The 19,292-nt window shown below is 40.8% G+C and overlaps 1 protein-coding gene and 1 long non-coding RNA gene across 3 annotated transcripts in view; both read left to right on the top strand.

Moving 5' to 3' along the window:
- The window catches only part of LOC127942859 (uncharacterized), a 226,010-nt gene that overhangs the window by 123,394 nt on the left and 83,324 nt on the right, over window positions 1–19,292 (top strand). The gene's annotated exons all lie outside the window — the stretch shown is intronic.
- LOC127942894 (uncharacterized) lies at window positions 9,118–19,279 on the top strand. Of its 2 annotated transcripts, XR_008149458.1 has the most exons (5): window positions 9,118–9,253; window positions 10,313–10,615; window positions 12,291–16,860; window positions 17,362–17,484; window positions 17,745–19,279. It is a non-coding gene; the product is annotated as an uncharacterized LOC127942894 (long non-coding RNA). The 2 variants fall into 2 exon arrangements; XR_008149457.1 differs by having other exon boundaries at window positions 12,291–17,484.

The raw sequence follows: 19,292 nt of genomic DNA, 5'->3' as shown, positions 1-19,292 counted from the left end.
TTAGTTTTTTTTAATCATATTTAGTCAACCTTATCCTATTTAGTTTAGATGTTTCTTGAAAATGAGTAAAGACTCAGCTGTACGAATTGAGATTGGGAGGTCATTCCACCAGCTGGACACAGTCCAGGAAAAGGTCCGTGAGAGTGATTTTGAACTTCTTTGAGATGGCACCACAAAGCGTCGTAAACTTGCAGAGTGCAAACTTCTGGAGGACACTTAAGTTTGAACTAGTGAGTTTGGGTATGTTGGTGCCGTGCCAGTGGTCGTCTTGTAGGCAAGCATCAGTACCTTGAATTTGATGCGAGCAGCTACTGGTAGCCAGTGTAACCTGATGAGGAGAGGAGTAACGTGAGCTTTTTTTGACTCATTGAAGACAACCCTCGCTGCTGCATTCTGGATCAATTGCAGAGGCTTGACAGTACATGCAGGAAGGCTCCCCAGGAGAACATTACAATAGTCCAGTCTGGAGAGAACAAGAGCTTGGACAAGAAGTTGGGTGGCTTGCTCTGACAGGAAGGGTCTAATCTTCCTAATATTGTATAAGGCTAAGGAGTTGTATAAGGCAAAGGAGTTCTGTCTAAATAAGGTTAAGGTAAAAGTAATAAGTTTTGAAGTCAGCAGCCTGGGGTTTATCTAGGTGGATGTTGAATTCACCAAGCAGTACCAGAGGAGTACCATCTTCAGGAAAGTTTGATAGCAGCACATCCAACTCCTCCAAGAAGTTTCCCAATTGACCTGGGGGACGATAAATGACCATAAAGTGGATTTTAACAGGGTGGGTTACAGTTGGCATGTGATTCAAATGAACCATTCATTACCTGTAGGTGATGGCTGAAGATCAAATTTCCATTATTTTGATACAAGGAGACCAGTACCTCCACCCCTCCCAGGAGTGTGGGAACAAGTGAAATTAGTGGAGAGGGCTGCGGTAGTGGCAGTGTCTTCAGGTTTGATCCAAGTCTCAGTCAGTGCCATGAGGTTGAGACTGGAATGAGTAGCAATAGATCAATGAAGTCTGCTTTGTTAACTGCAGACTGGCAGTTTCAGAGACCAACTGGAATAGAGAGCGTAGTAGTGGAGGTCAGAGGGACAGGCCGTAGGTTTGTCGGACAGGCTTTTCTGCGACGTACATTGCGTGCTCTCCGAGTGATAGTAGAGATAGTTAGTAGATAGTAGAGATCTGAAAGCACATAGTGACTACAAGTGACCTAAAAATTTATTTGAGAACAATCTATACACCCTTACGAAAGGAAAATATATTTACCAATATATTTCTTAAAATATATTGTGATACATTGTAATATATTATATTCCCTTTTTATTTTCTAAAATATTATATATTTGAATACATTTAATAATATATTGATGATACATATATTATATAATATATTGCAAAATATACAAATGATTGCCACTTTCAATATATTGCAATATATTGGAAAAAATAAATATTTATAAGAATATATGCCTAATATATTACATGATATTTTCCAATATACTGCAATATATTTTTGTTTCATAAGGGCAAAAACTAAAGAAAGGGGAGAAAAGCAATCCTCAAGTGCCCTGTCGGTGTCCTTGCTCGGTGGAGTCGCGCAGGTAGAGTCGATGGTCTTTACACTTGTCGGTCTTCACACGAGGGCTGCCGCGGTGAAACCTACCGCTTTTGTATTTGCCTGATTACCTGTGATTGAAGTCTGCTGGCCACGCCTCACTATTTAGCAGACCAAAACTGGGCAGTCCCGCAATAGGCAAACGCGAAACCAAGCGCCACTTTCAGCACGTATTTACCAGGGTAAGACACACAATTTAAACCAAACCTTTCCTAGCAATGACGATCACACAGTAGTCTAATGAGAAAAAGAGACAAAACACTTACAAGCTGCTGTCCTTCTCTGTTGCTCGGCTGTTTCCCCCCACCTACCTCTGATCCATTCACTGAACAGGCGTGCCCCACCACTTTAAGATCCCGATATATAGATATACATATAATAATTTGTTTTCCAAATTTCACACCGATCGTCGATTTGAACCTGCCGCATTCACGCCCTACCGGAAGTAGCCTGCTCCAAAACCATTGTAAAGATCTAGCGATCTTCTTCTCTCCATGCAAAGTCTGGCGAGGAGGCTGAAACTGCAATCGTTGCTATATCATCCAGTTCGGTAGGTGGCGCTGTCACAAAAAACTAGGGTCCTATAGGGAGACTCAGGGTGGGGGTACCGTCTCTAGCATATATTTAGGCCAGACAATGAGGACCCCCTGATACAACCTGATAAAAATATAATGTGGGATAAGGTTGGCTGAATGGATGAGAAAGGGAGGGAAGGGTGGGTTCGAGAGAACGAGACTAGCAGAGCGGTATGAGGTGGCCCGGTATACATGGAGGTTTTAGAAGTCAGGTGATTGTTTGAGGCGTGGCCCTGCTCCCGAACTTTAGTTAATATCAATTAACTCCATTTCACTAGCTAGGACCATGCCACAAACAATCTATGAAACTGGGGAAAAGTAGAAAGAGGATGAAGGGGTCGAGGGAATGGGATGGAGGGGTCGAGGGAATGGGATGATGGTCAGGTTGATCAGGGCATCTTGAATTGATGGCTCAGGGAGACTAAGGGTCGGGGTACCGTCTCTAGCAAATATTTAGGCCAGACAATGAGGACCCCCAAAGTTGGGAAGAGCTGAGTTATGCGTGAGCTCAGAATGCCTGTTTGTACGGAGAGGATGCAGAGGCTGATTAGTTCAGGCGTTAGATGGTTAACGCAGGTTCTTGTTTTCGTAAGCCTTTAGAACTACGAATGTGTTGGAATGAGAGAAGCTGGGCAATCGCAGCCAGTGGTTATTCATAGGAAAAGTAGATCTCTCAGGTAGGTTTAAATGCACGTGGGAATCTGAGGAAGGAATGAGCGCAAGATGTTAAGTTGTAGGTATACAGTGGGTCGGTTGATGGGAAGGAAACTTTGATACAGTTCCATCCAGAGAGGTATCGTGAAGATCATGCTTGGAGCAAGGCAAGTAAGAATGGCTTCTTGGGAAGCCTATTTGGTGTTTGGTCAGTGGTATGACCGGCGAGAGACGCATGTTTATTCCGGAGCCAAGTCTAACTTCTGAAATAGGAAACGAGACGAGAGTCGGTTTACGAGATTAAGGAGTCATGGTATGGAGCTGCTCGGAGGAGGAGTTGTTGTTAAGTGGGCCCATGCATGAATTGCATAACTGCCAAACATAATCATGCCTTGTTTATGGTTTTAATTTCTACTGCATCGTCTGGGCAGATGAAGTTTCATAATGCTATGGAGACTGCTCTTGACTGTGGATTGTAGGGACTGAATTCCAGAGGCTGTTCAGAATCAACCTGGCAGCCACCATATTAACTGCTGAAGTCTATTTAGGGTGTTGCATCCATATAAAGTTGGATGCAGCCGGATGAGAGATGTAGATTAGTGTGGATATCCTCATTATGGAAGTGCAGTTGAAGGTACGACTATCAGAAGTCTTTGAGTAGGTGAAGAACGTAAGGAGACTGTGGTTGTTGGTAAGAATCCTTTGTAGCTTCGGGAGAGAGACCAACATCCTAGGGCTGCTTCTGCAAATGAATGAGGCTCATGATGAATTAATGGCACCATCCCAGAAGCCTGGATTCATGATGGATAGGCAAGACTTGTCATTTAGTGGTATCTGTCACAGAATGCACAGGTGTGAAGGTGCCTGTAGATGAGAGGTGGCCTTGACAGTGGCTGAAGGAAGGGTGGAAGAAAGGATTATGGGATGAAAGGATGTCTTTGAGTGGGGTAGGGGTTGAGGATGAGAGGATATAGGAGGGCAGAGGAGGTAGGGGAAGGTAGGTAGAGAGGAAGGGTGGAAGAAGGGATATTGGGATGAGAGGATATGGGAGGGGGGAGGAGGTAGGGAAGGTAGGGAGAGAGGAAGGGTGGAAGAAGGGATGTTGGGATGAAAGGATGTCTTTGAGTGAGGGGGGGGTATTTGAGGATGAAAGAATATAGGAGGGGGGAGGAGGTAGGGGAAGTTAGGGAGAGAGTGCGATTGAGAGGTAAAGAGAGGGTAGAATAGGCTGAAGGAAGGGTGGAAGAAGGGATGTTGGGATGAAATGATGTTTGTGAGTGGGGTGTGTTGCAGGGAGGGAGGGGGAGAACGGAAAGAGGTTTGGAAATAGAATTGGAGGTTGAGGCATGGCCCTGCTCCCAAACTTTAGTTAATATCAATTAACTCCATTTAATACACTTCTTAATTACATTACATTACATATTTTTACATTATTACATTATGTTGTGAATAAATTACCTTTATCAGTAAGTTTTGGCCACTGCCTGACATCGTCTACACAATGTTCCCTTTCACCAGACATTTTCTTTAAAGGTCCTATGACATGAAAATTTCACTTTCTGAGGTTTTTTAAGATTAATATGAGTTCCCCTAGCCTGTATATGGTCCCCAAGTTTCTAGAAATTTGAATCGGTGTAAATCGAGATTTTTCTATCTTTCTCTGCCTTTGAGAAAATGGAAGCTCAATCAGGCTGATCTTGAATCTCCTCGTTGTGACGTTGCAACGAGAATTTACATATAATTCAGCACAGGCGTTTCAAACAGACTTTTATGATATGGATTCGACAGCACCGGCACAAAAAGTGAGTAACAGTGTTTATTAATGCCTGATCTGTGATCAGTGATTTCTGATGTGTAGCTAATCATTCAAGTTCACACAGACTTTCTTTCTAAATCGTTTAATACTGTTTATGCATCAGTGAATCAAGCCAGTGACTAAACGATCAACTTCGCGTTGTTTCTCTTAGTAGCATGAAACAAATCTGTTATTTAAATTGTGATTTAACTACAGAGAGCGATCAAAGAAAGCTCACTTTTTTTCCGGAGCTGTTACACATCGCGAGTATATCTGCACACTTGCCCAAACTGCCGTTACAATGAATTACGCTGTTATGCTGCACAACGAACGGAGCTCTTACTGTATTCATGTGTTTGCTGTTAGCTGTGATGAAAGCATTTTTTGAGATAACGTGTTGCAATAATGACGAGATCACTGCATCCACGCGATAAACAGACTCTGTCTACTCAATGCTCATCACTGCAGTCTTTCATGTGATGGGAAAAGATCGAACATTTTTTTTATATAATCCACACTTCCACGATTCATTAATCTCGACAGTTGTTATAGTAAAAAACAAATATATATATATATATATATATATATATATATATATATATATATATATATATATATATATATATATATATATATATATATGACGTTATATTTGAGACGGGTTCCACATGAACGCAAATCGAATGCAACGATGTCAGCCAATCACAACAGTTGTGGTTTACTCAGAGTCTCACAGCAGACACGCCCCTTCAAACAGAGCATTCAAGCAAGAGGGCTAATGTCAGGATCTAAAAATGCTTTTTATTTCTAAATTTTAAATGTAAAAATCATACTAACAATATAATTACACCTAAGAGAACATTAAAAAGCATTTAAAGATAAGGAAATGATCCATGTCATTGGAGCTTTAATGAGCAGGATCCTCTTATGCCATTAGAGGGCACTGGCAAGTGTCACACCGTCACATTTCGCAGGCACGCAGTAATAGCGGCAGGCAAGATGGTGGCGCCCATAGAGTTCATGGCGGATTTGTGTATAACCGGGGTCCTATAGCCGGGGTCCTAAAACTGCAGCCTATGATTGTGCAGGAACATACTATTGGTGTCTAGTGTCTTATGTATGTTTGTGCTGCAAATTCCCAAAATGCTTTGCGTTCACCACTGGGATTACGTCACGTCTGTTTCACACATACTCCGTCTGCAGTGCATAAGCAGTCAGTGTGCTTTTCGTATGTGGTGCAGAAGCAGCACGGACTCATTGTGCTCTCACACAGGACGCGTTTGCAGTCCGCTACTGATCAGCGGCTGTTTAGGCCACAAACACAACATTTGTTCATTATTTTATATTTCAAATCATGTGAAAAAAAAAATATATATATATTTTCGACTTTGTGACTCTTTTATCACAGAACAGTAACAATCTTTCGTAATCAAGTTTAAACTCAATAAATATAAACAACATATTATTCATGCATTTGACCTCTAGGTTTGTATAATAAGCTGCTCAGGCAAGCGGCAAAATATTTAAACACAACAATTAGCCTACTTTTCTTGCTAGGATAATGCAAATATTTAAAATTAAAACAACACTGACAGAAACAGTCGACTCTCCTGCGTTTTGCATTTAAATATTTATTACAAGCAATCCGACGGGTCATAATGAACTCTGTTTTTCTGCTTCCATAAAAGTGGATATATTGTCTTGCCTTGTTTATCTAAAGGTGCTCTTTTTCTTGTTTTAAACCTAGCCGAAACATAGTGTGAACCATAGTACGCTTTAATTAGTATACATTTATTGTGAAATTGCTAAATTTCCGTGTCAATCCATGTTCATTTTCGTTGTCACTTTAATTCAGCAGGTGCAGCACTGCAAAAACAGACTCTGTGTGTAAATGATCGCTGCATTGCTGCATACGCACCGCTCCTGGAATGCACTGACGGACCGCAACCGCATGCAGTGTGAACGCTCTGATCTGTTAACATGGGTGCGTGAAAAAATATGCAACACATACGCACTGCAGACAGAGTATGTGTGAAACAGGCGTCATGATGACGACACCACTGCTGTGTCTGAAACCGCTCCCTACCCACTATATAGTGCATTATATCGGGTGTCACCCATTTTGTAGTGTTGTTCGAGTGGATGACTTCATTCCCTACATTCGTCCTCTACTTTTTACCCACAATTAATTCTGATTTCGATTGATTGATTGATTGATTGATTGATTATACAACTGATGTACACTTGCTAAAGCTCTATTTCCCACAATCCAATGCGGAGTAGCGTCGAGATGGAAGAAAGAGCGGGAGGGAGTAGTGATGTCCGATTCGTGAACGAATCGTTCAATTTAACCGGTTCTTCTTAGTGAACCGGTTGAACCAGTTCACCAAATCGAACTGAATCATTTGAAACGGTTCGCGTCTCCAATAAGCATTAATCCACAAATTACTTAAGCTGATAATTTTTATAACGTGACTGACACTCCCTCTGAGTCAGAATAAACCAATATCCCGGAGTAATTCATTTACTCAAAGAGTACACTGACTGAACTGCTGTGAAGACCGAACTGAAGATGAACACAGAGCTGAGCCAGATGACAAACGAACACGGCCACTGCTGGAGCAGTTCTCGTTCTCGAGTCAAGAGCCGGTTGCATCGGTTTTTGGATCACCAGTACACTGAATCGAGAATCATTTCTGTAAGACGCGTCCGATTTGAAAACCGATGAGCTGATTCTCGTTCTCGAGTCAAGAACCGGTTGCATTGGTTTTCGGATCACAGTACACTGAACCGAAAACCGTTTCTTTCGGACGCGTCTGATTTGAGAACCAATGAACTAACGATACTGCGCATGCGTGTAATTTTTCAAGTATTTGGTTAAACATCGGAAAGTGTGATAAAATAAGTATATTTTATTTGCTTTTTTTTTTTTTTAAGATGAATGTTTCTAATCTGTATATTGTAGATTATGTATAGGCCAAAGGGGTTTTCAGGGAAGTTGGACAATAATTAAGACTCTAAAGAGATGTTTAATAGGAATAAGGGATGATTTATGAAATATCTGTACTGTATTTATAGTTAATGATGACACATTCACAAATTGAGTTTGTAGTAAACAGAACATGAAAATGAGTAGAGCAGCTGATAATACTGAACTGCAGCCCGTGCTGGTTAGAGCAATTCTTGTTCTTGAGTCAAGAACCGGTTGCATCGGTTTTCGGATCATCAGTACACTGAACTGAAAACCGTTTCTACCCGTTTCAAGAACCAAGGAGCTGATGATACTGCGCATGCATGATTCAGCGTAAAGCCGACTGACTCACTGCGCGTCTGAACCAAACTGATTCTTACCTGTGTCGTCAGTCCGCAGCAGACACACCCACCTACATGATTTAAATATATCGCTTATCCTGTCCCAAAAGACCGTAAACACTGCAGATAACATCTGAAGTAAACACTTTATTATACATAACATAAAAACGAGTCCCGTTTGACTGATCAGCTTCAAATCGAGTTATTTTAGGACAGCGGTTTGAATGTAACTTAATGGTGCTCTCTGCTGGTAGGGATTAGTAAAATGGCGGATCGAACACTTCCGGTGGCTTCATTGCCTGTTGGCAGTTTAGAACGCGATGAGCGATCTAGTTATATATATAGATCAGTGGTGCAGCCGCTCTTCAGACACTGTGCTGGCTGAGTTCTCCGGCTACTCTCAAATCACTCTCGCGGTACTTTGATGGCACACGTCACAGTCACGTGGCGTCAGCGCTGTATCAAGTCGGACAAAATTTCTAACCTGCATGCACTGCTTCAAGTCAGCCGATGATCGGTTTGCGCAGAGCTGCATGAAGTCGAACAAGCCTAAAAGCAAGATGGGAAACGACTTGCTGACGACACAGCTTAATGCTCATTGGTTTAAATGTAATGTTCTCTTTTAAATGTTTGATTTTAAAACTCTGTTTTGTGTGTTTATGTTATGTGTGAATATTCCCCAACTATCTGACAGTGCGATCTCTTTGGGTTATGTAATTTAATTTTTATTAAAAAAAAAAATCTAATAAATAAAAACACATATGTCTGTATTAAAGAAAAAAAAATTATATACACGTCTTTGGTATGTAATTAAATGTTCAATGTCTTGTTCATTTTATTTATTTTCATATAAAAGCAACAGAACTTGAATTACATCCAGTTTATTAGCAACACTGTGCACAAGCGTGAATCCCGCGATAGCCATCTTTGATCTCACAGGTGTCAGATCCACTACGAGAAGAGAGATCTGTCCGGCTTGCCTGCACTTTTTTAACTCCTCCCCTCACTGCAGCCGCCTACTCTCGCTTAAATGTCATGCGAGTCGAGGCGCATCTCAAACAAGCCTATTTGTTCACTCCTTCCTGATATAGTGAATTCAACTGCCATACACTATATAGGGATTAGTGAATGAGTGAACGAGTGAGCGATTTCAGACACAGCACGCGTTTCCTACAATGCATTGCGACGTGACGTAACGATTCCGACCTATCAGCTGACCGTCTTCAGAAACTCCATTGTTGTTGATTTCAACAGCAGTATGAAAAGCATCACATTGTACTTTATGTTCTTATTCAATATGGAAGGTAATATTTATGTTTCTTTCTAAACGCTTTCGGTTTCTCTTTGTAAAATAATAATGCAAAAATGTTTGTACATTTTTTTTGTACAGTATTTGGGAAATAGTGAAAGTACTGCATTTTAAAAGATGTCTGTTATAATTTTAAATTAATTACGTGTTTTTGTTTGTTTTTAGGGCTGTACTATTAATATTATTTCCGTAGGTGTTTATCCTAGTGTTTATTTTTGGTTTTGGATATGCAGATTGCTGATAGTTAGGCAATATACATATTGATCAGTTGTTACATTCCTATATGAAATATATTTATATCAGTTTATTTTGGAACCCTGTTAGTTTCAATTAAAAAGCACAGAATGGGATATCCAGATTATACATTGTTTAGATTATTGTTCTTTTACTTAAGTATTTGTGACCCTGGCAACACAACCAGTCTTAAGTGTCAATTAATAAATAATCTTACCATTGATGTATGGTTTATTAGGATCTGACAATATTTGGCTGAGATATAACTATTTGAAAAAGTGCAAAAACATCAACATATTGACAAAATCACCTTTAAAGCAAATTAAGTTCTTAGCAATGCATATTACTAAAAAGTAAGTTTTGATATATTCAGGGTAGGAAATATACTAAATATTTTCATGGAACATGATCTTTACTTAATATCCTAATGATTTTAGGCATAAAATTAAAATCTTTAATTTTGACCCTCAAAGGCTTAAGACTGCTTCTGTGCTCCAGGGTCACATTTATTGTATACTGAAATCTATTAAAACTTCCAAAATCTAAGGCAGCTTTTACATAGAGAGGTATTTCAGACAGACTTCTGAGGCAGCAAAAGGGTCTACAACAATGATCTACAACTAACCGTAGACATTTGGTGATAACCAAGCAAATATTTAATCACGTAAGTACTGATTTATTGATAGGAGTTAGTAGAAATGTACCTCTGCTGCCCTCAAAATGTATTCAGGTGGAAAATGTAACATAATCATAGCATTCAGATGTGCATTTGTGCCTTAAAAACAGATTTCTCAGATAACTCTTCCTATTTGTTTTCCAGGTGTGTTTGGTGAAACTGTGTTAGTGAAGGAGGGAGACTCTCCCACTCTGTTCCCTAGTCTTACTGAAATAAAGAAAGATGATGTGATAGACTGGAGGTTTGGAGACATTCTCATAGCTAGAGTAAGAAATAACAATAACCCCACAACGTATGATGATGCCCTTGATGGGAAATTCAGAGGCAGACTGGTGTTGAACGGTCAGACTGGAGATCTCACCATCACAGACATCAAAGATACAGACAGTGGTGTTTATGAACTAACCAACAGCATCAACACCATTAGGAAGACATTCACTGTCACCGGTGAGTCTAATGCATTCCCGCTTTATTATTAAATTATTTACATAGTTTCAATGCCTCAACCTAAATTCTCTGAAATTGAACTGTTAAACATGCAAGATGGACAACATGTCCATGCGTCTTGATGAATCTCATTTCCAGTTATAGGAAATCAACAAGATGTTGTTTTAATTTAACTGTATGTAGAAAGGTGGCTGGACGTTTCCCCCTAAAAGCAAGACCTCACAAAACCCAAGTCATGTGATCACTGGCGATCAAAAGTATATTTAAGAAATCACAATTTTACAAACTCGGAACCAATGGCTTTTACTAGAGTAACCACTGTGTGACTGAATTGTTGGTACTGTTTGTTGTCACTTTATCCAGGAAGTCTCCTCCAGACTTGAAATGTGCAACTATAAGTCATAATGTGAGCTCACAGAGATATGATGTGAGTGGGTTGAGGATTCAACGTCAAAATCAAGCTGTAGTCAACTGAAAGACAAACCAATCTACTTGTAATTTTTATATTTGTGTCTATAATTTTTCTCAGTTGAACTCCTTCAATTTCTTCAGCATTAAAAGAAATAGTTCAGCCAAAAATTATTCAAAGTCATCCTTCACTCCCGCTCATGTTTTTTAACATTAAGGAAGATATTTTGAAGAATGTGGGTAACTAAACAGTTTCTGGTCCCCATCGACTCCCATTGTATTTCTTTTCAATAATATAAGGGTCAATGGGGACCAGAATCTGTTTAGTTACCCACATTCTTCAAAATATCTTCCTTTGTGTTCAGCACAATATTTTTTTTTACAGGTTTGGCAAGACTCTATGGGGAATAAGGATGGCAGAATTTTCATTTCTGGGTGAACTATGCCTTTAATGCATTGATAATGCAAGCTAAGACTGGCATCTGTCTGTCTAACAGCATAGTAACAACTGTTTACAGAGTATTTTAAACTGTTAAATCTGTGTTATTTGCTACTTACAATATTGTGATTCAGTCCTGTATTTCAGTTAAACTGCATCAGTAGTGAATACAGAAATCATTATAATTTGAGATGTTACAATCAATAGGACAAAGCAAGTGAGAGCTAGTTGAACTTTATGCAAATGAATAGTGATGTGATGACGGACAATGCGAATGCAGAAAGAGATCTGTCACCTGATACAGACTGATTGCCTTTTGAAAATACACAATTAGAATTATTAAACAAATTCACTGTTGCAGTATTAAAAAATAGCGTAAAATCAATTTCCACTTAGAAAGTGATTTTATAAATGGTTACAGAGAAACAGCAACACATCAAAATAAATGACATTTTGAAGTAGAAATCTGAGAAAGAAAAAAAGGTTCTCTTGTAAAACATCCTCCAATACACTTTTTTAAAACAATACACAGATAGCCTGTTACGATAAAAACATTTTGTTGTGTGATATTCTCAAGGATCTGGCAAGCCCAGTCTCCACCAATCATCAACGCTCACAGTCCCCTGATTATTAACCAGCCACACCTGCCCCGCATCACTGAGCCAATCACTGACACTATAAAAAGCACTCACCCGTACCTCAGTTCGCCGTCAAGCCTCCAACAGGAACAGTCTCATCGCACTTGTCTCCTGAGCTCCTGCAAGCCAGACGTAACGTATACTCACCTTTGTGTTACACTAACCTGTGTCCTTGTTCTGCTGCCCTCAGGACCGCGGATCACCGTGTAGCATCCAGTGATTTGATGGTCGCTGTAGTCTCCTGTGATTGTCCTGAGTTGATGTTGTCTTCGGCATCTAAGAAGGAAGAGAAAATTAGTGAGCGATCTGTGGCTTTGACACCTCTGTACCAAGCGAACTCACCTGTCTGCTATCACGTTCCATGTGATTACCATACAGCCCGCACTTGAATAACGTAGCTTTCACCGTGCACCTGAGGACTAAGGATTCACCGAGCACTTGTACCTTTTAAATAAATACACTGTTCTGAATTCACCTACCTCTTTGTCCCGAGTCTATCCTGACAGAAGGCTTGACCTAAAACACAAGGATGAATTCAGCGCAGCCGGAGGACAGCGCTTCTGCTAGTCCCACTCCCACATTGGTGTATATGGCAAGCTCTATATCCCGACCAGCGCCCTTCTCTGGTAGAGAGGAAGATTGCAATGGGTTTTTACTACAATGTTCACATGCACTTGAGCAGCACGCACACAAGTACCCTACAGAGAGATAAAAAATATAGTTTATCATACAACAATTGTCTGGACCAGCACTGAGATGGGCCGAAGCGCTATAGTTCCAGGAATCCACAATCCCCTCCTCCTTACAGAATTTTATCGGCCATTTCAAGGAAGTGTTTGGACGTCCGGTGGGGGATTCTTCAGTCAGCGATCAGCTCTTAAACCTGTGACAGGGCAAAAAGACCGTCTCAGAGTAGGCCTGCTAACTGTGTATCGACAAGGACTAAATCCTGCACTCCGACTCCAACTCGACTCGATGATAATCTGGGATTTGAAAAATTCATGCAGCAAGCTCTCCGTGTTCACCTGAGGTTACAGTCCTGCTATCAAGGAGCACACCCAGTGGAGAATGTTCCTTGCTGAAGCATACCTGAGAAAACTCCTGAGCCACCACCAGAAAAGTGCAAGTAGATTCCCAATGATTATCTCCAGAGGAACAAAATCGTCTTAGAGAACAAAAATTGTGCCTGTACTGAGGGAGAGGAGACCATTTCATACGCACCTGTCCATCTCGTCCTCCACGGTTAGTGGTGAGTTCGGTCCTTCCTCAACCCTCTTTTTCAAACCCACTAACCATCTCTGTGAAGTTGAAGTTTAGAGGTCTCGATGTCAAGGCTACCGCCATTGTTGACTCCGGATCAGCTGGAAATTTCATTTCAAGAAAGTTCGTTAAGACCCATCGTCTACAAAGGACTCGAACTTCAAAGCCTTACCTCATCTACGCAATCACAGGAGAAATTATAAATAAGGGGTACGTGACATCTCAAATCGCACTCTCTGTGTTGAACCTGAACACCAATAACTATTCACTCCATTCATACTTACCAATAGCCATGCAGAACTGATACTAGGCCGGCCTTGGCTGATTCAACACCAGCCCTTTATAGATTGGACCACGGGGAAAATACTTAAGTGGGGTTGTAATGGTCAAAATGCCAAAGTAAATCATTCCATGTCCCATATTGATAACCAGCCTGTTGCTATATCATTAAATTCCACGTCCATTGAGAGTCCCAAGGAAAACCAGTCTGTCAATGTCCCACCTTGTTATGCCTCCTTTGCAGATGTTTTCAACCCCCTAGCAGCCTCCAAACTTACCCCACACCACCCTTGGGATTGTGCTATCAATCTGGTTCCAGGATAGCAGCTCCGGGATGCCATGTTGCCCGTGTCTTCACCAAATTAGACTTACGGGGCACATACAACCTGGTCAGAATTAGAGAGGGAGATGAGTGGAAAACGGCTTTCATCACCCCTGCTGGACACTACGAATACTTGGTGATGCAGTACGGTCTAGTAAACACCCACTCCGTCTTCCAAAGCTTCTTGGATGAAGTCCTCTGTGAGTACCTGAACCATTTTGCTCTTGTCTATATAGATGACATCCTCATTTACTCACCCAATGAAAACGATCACCAGTATCATGCCAAAGTACTCCAACGTCTCAGAGAATTTTCCCTCTTTGTCAAAGCTGAGAAGTGTGTCTCTCACCAGCAATCCATTGAGTTCCTAGGGTACACTATCAACAAGGAAGGGGTGAAGATGGACGATTGAAAGACCCAAGCCATTACATCGTGGCTAACACCCGAGACCATCAAGGAGTTACAAAGGTTCCTGGGTTTCGCTAATTTCTACCGCAGATTTATTAATCAATACAGTATGATTCCCGCACCCCCTTACCTCTCTCTTAAAGGGAAAACCCAAGACTCTCCAATGGAACCGTGAAGCTGAACAGGCATTCCAAGCTTTGAAAAACGCTTTTACCACAGCTTCAACATCCAGATCCAGAGAAGAAGTTCATAGTCGGCGTCGACGCCATCCTGTCCCAATGTTAAGAGAACACAACTAAACCTATGCCCTGTGCCTTTTTCTCTAGGAAGTTGTCTGCTGCGGAGACAAATAACGATATAGGCAATCGAGAACTCCTAGCAGGGAAACTGGCGTTTGAAGAGTGGAGACACTGGCTGGAGGGGGCCAGACAGCCGTTTCTTGTGCTGACGGATCATAAGAACCTCCAATATTTGAAGGAAGCCAAGAGACTCAATCCTAGTCAAGCCAGGTGGTCTTTATTCTTCACCAGATTCCATTTTCAGATAGCTTATCGTCCCGGATCAAAGAACACCAGAGCTGATACTCTGTCACGTCTCCACGCCCTTGAGGAAACCCCTGAGGAGCCAGAGCCCATGTTGCCCACCAAGTTATTTGTTATTCCCATTCAAGGTGACTTAGATGAAATACTCCGCGAACAATCTCAACAACAACCCATTCCACCCGCGTGCCACCTGGAAAGACATTCGTATCCGAGGATCATCGCAGGGCTCTTATCCCCCAAGTACACTCTTCAGTGGGAACCGGTCATCCAGGTGTAAATAAAACTCTTGCTTCTTTGCAGCGCAAGTACTGGTGGCCAGGAATGCACCAGGACGTCGAAGAGATCATCCGGGGATGCGTCCTCTGCGCCATGACCAAAGTCCCACGTCGGCTACCCACAGGAAAGCTAGTTCCCCTTACCTATTCCACATCGCCCTTGGTTCTCACATCGGGGTAGACTTTGTAATCAACATCCCTGTTTCTGATGATAAAACCATGTATCTTCGTAACCATTGACAGATTTTCTAAGGCCTGCAAACTTTTATTATTATGACTTTTAACCATTATGAGCTCTTCCCACAGCCTTTGAGGCTGCTGAGCTCCTTTTCGAACATGTGTTTTGGAATCCCAGAAGACACCGTGTCAGATCGCGGACCACAATTCATTTCAAGGGTATGGCGGGCATTCTTCTCTCTACTCAATGTCTCACTTTCGGCTATCATCCCCAGGCAAATGGACAAACTGAACGCAAGATTCAGGACATCAGTAGCTTTTGCCATCAGAACCAAAACCTCTGGAACCGTGACCTAATCTGGACAGAATATGCACAAAACTCACTTCGTCAGTCATCCACTAACCTAACCCAGTTTCAATGTGTCCTAGGCTCAGGACACATCGTTGTTTCCCCGGTCCGGTAAGCCTTCAGAAGTCCTTGCTGTTAATACCTGGTTTCAAAACAGTGAGAGGGTATGGGACCAGGCCCACCATCATCTCCAACAGGCCGTGAATCGTCACCAGCATTTTGCCGATACTTACCGAAGGCCGAACCCCACATATCAACCTGGCCAACTGGTGTGGCTCGCAACTCAAGACATCCGATTAAGACAACCTTGTAGAAAACTCAGCCCTAAGTATATAGGACCTTTCCCAGTAGAGCGACAAATTAACCCTGTCACCTATCGTCTACACATACCTGCTCAATATCGGATACACCCCACCTTTCACGCTTCCCTGTTAAAGCCCCATCACGCTCCTGTTTCTGTTCCTTCCACAGACCCCGGTCCCTGATGAAGACCCCCCGTTACCACCCATTGACGCTGAACCCATCTACACTGTACGAGAGATTCTAGACTCCCGACGTCGTGGTGGGTGACTGGAGTATCTGGTAGACTGGGAGGACTATGGACCAAAGGAAAGATGTTGGGTACCTCGTCAGGATATCCACGACCCCAACCTGCTCAGAGGACTTTCATACCCAGCATCCTGAAAGACCCGCTCCATGACCCAGAGGCAGACCCCCACGGAACATTCAAAAGACAACAAACTTTTAATTTTTGAGAATATTTAGATCGTGGTAATATCCAAACATTATGTACCTTAAGGTTTTTAATAAATAGTAATTTTTTTTTATTTTTTTTTGCAAGTGCAAAGTAACAAGTAGAAAGAAAGAAAATTGCACAGCAGACTTGTATTGAGATTCTTCTATCCACAGATTTTTTTTTTTCCTGGACCTTCTTTTCGCTGTAAATGAAGGATGCACACTATTGCTGAAAAACACAATCACTACTCAGCAGTCAGATGTCTGAATGCACAAAGGCACAGATCCCTAAACAAGACCAAATCTGCAGATGAAACTTTGTTTGTAGAAGCATGTTTTACATTTTAACAAGCTCCTCACGACTACACCAGGTTATGTAGGAGAAGCTGCAAAAGTGGAATATACAAAACAGGGTGACCTACATTTTTAAGTATTGTATCACCAAAAATGATTGAGGTCATGTACATATATTGGGCTATAAGTCTATATATTGACTATTGCTACCAGCCTAGCAACAGGGGAAGTCGTGGCCTAATGGTTAGAGAGTTGGACTCGCAATCGAAAGGTTGTGAGTTTGAGTCTCGGGCCGGACGGAATTGTGGGTGGGGGTAGTGCATGTACAGTGCTCTCTCCACCCTCAATACCATGACTTAGGTGTCCTTGAGCAAGGCATCAAACCCCCAACTGCTCCCCGGGCGCCGCAGCATAGATGGCTGCCCACTGCTCCGGGTGTGTGTGTGTGTTCACTGCTCTGTGTGTGTGCACTTCGGATGGGTTAAATGCAGAGCACAAATTCTGAGTATGGGTCACCATACTTGGCTGAATGTCATGTCACTTTCACTTTTCACTTTCGCTCTGTGAACTCCATCCCTGTCAGTGTACTGTGTTTTACTCTTATGCCTCTCTGTCTCCAGTTACCTCAGGTGGGACTCAAGCTCTGTCTCCAGGTCAAACAGCAGGGATTGCTGTCGGGGTTTTTCTGTCGCTGGCTGCAGCTGCTGTTGTTGTTTTCTTCTTCAGGAAAAAAAGTCAAGTTTGTAAGTATTTCAGATGATACAGTGTGAGAAAACATTGTGCTGAAGATTGCAAAGGTGTAGCAGGTGATGTTTAGTCAGGTTTAAACCATTTTTGTGATCGTATGTGTGTGACGTGGTTTTCTTCAGGCTGTTCTTTATCAAGCAGCATTAAAAAATAAATTTCATTAATGCACAAACTCCAGTGATGTAACAGATGTGGAAAGCAGGAGGCAGAAGTGGAGCAAGTGAAAGTCATTTATGATCTTTGTTCTGTATTTCAGATTCCACAGAATGAGCTTCTGTGACAGCTGATGACTGACTCTGGCGAGTTACTCAAGTCAGAAGTTCATTTTTCATCATCAACAATGATTCTTATTTTAGCAGAGTGTCCAATAATATGGATTTCTGGATGGATTAATAATGTCATTGTCAATAGTTTTCCTTGAAAATGTGTGACCGAAAAGCACTTTCTAATTAATTTGTTTTAATAATCTTTAAATGAAATGACCTGATGTTTGACCAAAATGTTACCTACATAACAGAAAAGAACTTCCCACCTGAGTTCTTCACTCTGTATATATTTATTTATTTATTTATTTACATTGTGTAATTTTTTTTTCTTTATTTTTGGTCAGATTCCTGGTCAGATTGGACACTTCCAGCAGCTTCCTTACAAACCATTATTCATAACATTTATGTAACATTATCATTATTCAATGTCATATATCATTTTCAATATCATTTCAAAATAAATGTCTTATTTATCCTCTGGTGAACTATTTAAAATCATCTGCATCCAGGTAAATTGAATTGATATTGCACCTTTCATAAATATTAGGAATTGCATGTAATGTCTACTGGATAAACTGCTGGCTGTTTCATTAGTTCATTATTAGTTATGTGTTGAATGAGAGCCAGTGTTTCTCTCCAATGTGTGTTTTTCATATAACGTGGCATGTGACATTTTCTTCACTACTAAAAATGTCTGGAAACATTAGTATAATTCCAAAATTGTCCAGTTGAATGTAAATCTATGAAAAGTTTGTTGTGATGCTTTTTTACTGCAAGGCATGTTTGCCAACTTTTATATTATTTTTAGTTTCTATTTGTTTTTATTAGGAACTGCGACTTATTTTTATGTTATACAAATTGATTGCACTTAATTCTATTGACATTGAATGTATCTATATTTTTGTATTTTTTGAGTGGATCCTGCTCATCGGTTTCTCTTGATTGTTAATGTTAATTTATTTGGTGATTTTATTTATTTTTGTATTTAATTGTTTTCGTTTGTTTTGTATTTCTGATTGTGTCAGGGTTATTTTATTTCACGCTTCAGAGTGAATTATTTTTTTGTTTAACATTGAGCCTGATGAAACGCTAATAAAACAAATGAATGTCCAGCGGCTGTCCACATTCTCTTCTCTCTCACAATTGTGCTTAACTTTTAATGTTTACTTTTATACTATGCTGTTATTATCTAATAGTTTTGCTCAGCTTTGCTGCTCAGTTAAGCTTATCTCAAAAATATTTTATCAGCATCGTGCACACTATGTTGTTTTCCAAATAGCCAATACATGAGTATTATGTATAACATTTTAAAGTTTGCATTCAACTTGAGGCATATTGCATGTTTTTTTTTTATAGCACTCACTAGAATAAGCTACTTTTTTTCACAAATGAACCAGTTCAAAATTTGACGTACTCGACACTGTGATGTAACCTGAAAGATTAATGACTGTTTGTTTGTTTTGTGATGGTTGTTCATGAGTCCCTTGTTTGTCCTAAGCAGTTAAAACTGTCCACTGTTCATCAGTGATTGTTGAGGT

This window comes from Carassius gibelio, chromosome A22 (assembly GCF_023724105.1).
Source record: "Carassius gibelio isolate Cgi1373 ecotype wild population from Czech Republic chromosome A22, carGib1.2-hapl.c, whole genome shotgun sequence".
Lineage (NCBI taxonomy): Eukaryota > Metazoa > Chordata > Actinopteri > Cypriniformes > Cyprinidae > Carassius > Carassius gibelio.
This window is presented reverse-complemented; position numbering and strand designations above follow the sequence as displayed.